The sequence below is a fragment of the Pteropus medius genome, unplaced genomic scaffold, assembly GCF_902729225.1.
Source record: "Pteropus medius unplaced genomic scaffold, Ma_sr-lr_union100, whole genome shotgun sequence".
In the NCBI taxonomy this organism is placed as follows: domain Eukaryota; kingdom Metazoa; phylum Chordata; class Mammalia; order Chiroptera; family Pteropodidae; genus Pteropus; species Pteropus medius.
Window position 1 is genome coordinate 6225304 of NW_024352785.1, and position 2612 is coordinate 6227915.

The following is a 2612-nucleotide window of genomic DNA, read 5'->3' on the forward strand; positions in this document are numbered from 1 at the left end:
TGTAACTCAAAGGTCAGATAGCTGAGCCACATCCACTTGGGGTAATGAGGGAGGAAGAAGGAAGAAGTATTTGAACTTGGATCAATGACCACAGGCTGTCCTGCGGGGACAGGTCACCCCTAGGAGACTAGTTGATGTATTTTTTTGTGGCCACCTGCTATTCTAAAAATTAATTTCTTTATTCTGGTCTTATTTGTTACTTCCTTTTTGTGTCACTGTTCAAGGATGAAAGTTTGATATGTTATTGTTGGAGGACAAGCTTTCCTTCCTGGAGTATCTAAGATTTCCCACTCACGTCTCTCTGATGGCCCTAATGAATTTCATACCCCAGAGCTTGGAAGCTATTTCTCCTAAAAAAAGGCTGTCAAAGCACAGGTGGGTTTTGTTTTTCAATATGATTCCCACCCTTTTGGGGCCTGTTCAGAAAGATCCATTTCTCTGATCCTGACCTTTCGCACAGTCTCCAAATTGGAGCCTAAGCCTGAAGATGACATAGAGAAGCAATGAGGATAGACACAGAACACAGCCAAGATTTTAATTGCAAAACAAAAGAAAATCCTGCATTGATTTTATATTCGTTGAGATAAAGACAAGACAAGAAAAAACACTAGTTGCTATGATAGATAAGTCCTGAAATCTCTGTGATTTCACATAGTGAGATATTTTTCTTGCTCATCTCAGGCCTGTTCTGGTCAGCATGTGAATGGATGGGTGTATGAAAGAGTAAATGGGAGGAGATTCTGCTCTCTACTACTGTTACAGAGCCAGGTTTCAGGCTTCTTGTGCCTCTGTCTTCTAGGACTGCAGACGGAGAAAGAGAGCTGTATTCATGTGGTAGTTAGAGTAGTCTCGAGTGTCTGAAACAGCATCTTCAGTCACATGAATGGCACCTTGGCAGAGGCATCTGGAAAGCTGAGCTTTACTTAGCCCGCTCTGCATGTCCATGTGGTTTCTCCCACCGAATATTTGAACTTCTTATTTTTTCTCAAATTAAATTTATTGAGGTAACATTGGTAACATTATATAAGCTTTCAAGTGTACAGTTTTGTAGTACATTATCTGTACATTCCATTGTGTGCTTACTATCCAAATCTAGTCTCCTACTGTCACCATATATTTGACCCTCTTTATCCTCTTCATTCTCCCGCCTCCCCTCTTCCCCTCTGGTAACCATCATATTGTTCATGTCTATTGTTTGTTTCTTTTGTTTGTTGCTTTTTGTTTTGTATCCCACATCTGAGTGAAATCATATAGTTCTTGTCTTTTCTGTCTGACTTATTATATTTAGATCCACCCGTGTTGCCACAAATGGCAATATTTCATCTTTTTTTTTTTTAAGGCTGAGTAGTATGCAATGGATTATATACAATATTTATACTTCTTACAAGGAGGCTCAGGGCTCCAAGAGAATAAGAAGCTGGTCCAACTACCAGATGAATACCACCTAGTAATGGGGTCAATAACTGAAGACAGAAGGATCACTCCCCTGAGCTCTGCCTGTTTCTGGCCCACAAAATTGTGAGATGGATTTGATTGGGAATTTTTTTTTTTTTTTATGCCTACAGCATTTGGTCTTTCGAGGTGGTCTCCCATCTAAGTACTAACCAGGCCTGACTTTGCTTAGCTTCCGAGATCTGACGAGATCGAGCTTGTTCAGGGTAGCATGGCTGTAGACGTGACTGGGGAATTAAAGACCTGGCATAAGTGATTTATTTCAGGGATTAGATATTATAATACTATGAGAGAGGTTGGTGAAATAAGTCTGGAAAGAATTGTTGGAGTATCAGAGAAGTCACTAACCATGGGACATGAAAGGAAAGAAGTCTAAGTGTCTTAGTCCCTTTGGGCTGCTATAATAAAACAGAAATATATTTCTCACAGTTCAAGAGACTGGGAGGTCCAAGATCAATCACCAACAATATTTCCTTCCAGTGAGAGCCCTCTTTCTGATTCATAGATGGTGGAAGGGGTGAGGAATATTTCTGGGGTCCCTTTTATAATGACACTCATCCCTTTCATGAGGACACCACTCTATTACCTACTCACCTCCCAAAGCCCCCCACCACCTAATACCATCAACTTTGGAGGTTAGGATTTCAGCATATAAATTTGGGGCAGGAAGACACGAACATTCAGAACATGGCACCAAGCAAGCCTCTTGCTTCTGCAACTGGAAAGAAAAGTTGGATGAAAATCAGGGGCATACTAGAACCCACAGGGGCAAAGGGAATCCACAAGGATGAACTGGAACTCACGTTAGTCTCTCCCTACAGCTAACCCTGATGATAGGGAAGATCTGCAGAAGGATCTTGAGCCCTTTGCTGCAGAACTTCAGAGAGCACCAGCAAAGAGAGTTGGCTGCTCTTGGATGTATGAATGAGCCAGAAGCATAAGCATATGAAAACTAGCATCCTTGGCTCTGAATGCACCTCCCTCTCTTCTACCAAGTTAAAAAAATAGTGAATTCATTCATCTCACTCTGTGCCTTATTTCATAAATCCTTCAGAAGCTCAGAATTATTTAAATGGCTTCATTTTCTCCTTAGAGGAAGGTTTATTATATTAGCTATTTCCTTCCTGGCAGGATTGAAAATCATATCATTAGCAGATATC

General features: G+C 40.9%; 1 pseudogene; it reads right to left on the minus strand.

Annotated features, from left to right (window-relative positions):
• Nucleotides 1-1556: 1556 nt before the first annotated feature.
• LOC120591009 (uncharacterized) lies at nt 1557-1675 on the minus strand (annotated as a pseudogene).
• Between the last annotated feature and the right edge of the window lie 937 nt (nt 1676-2612).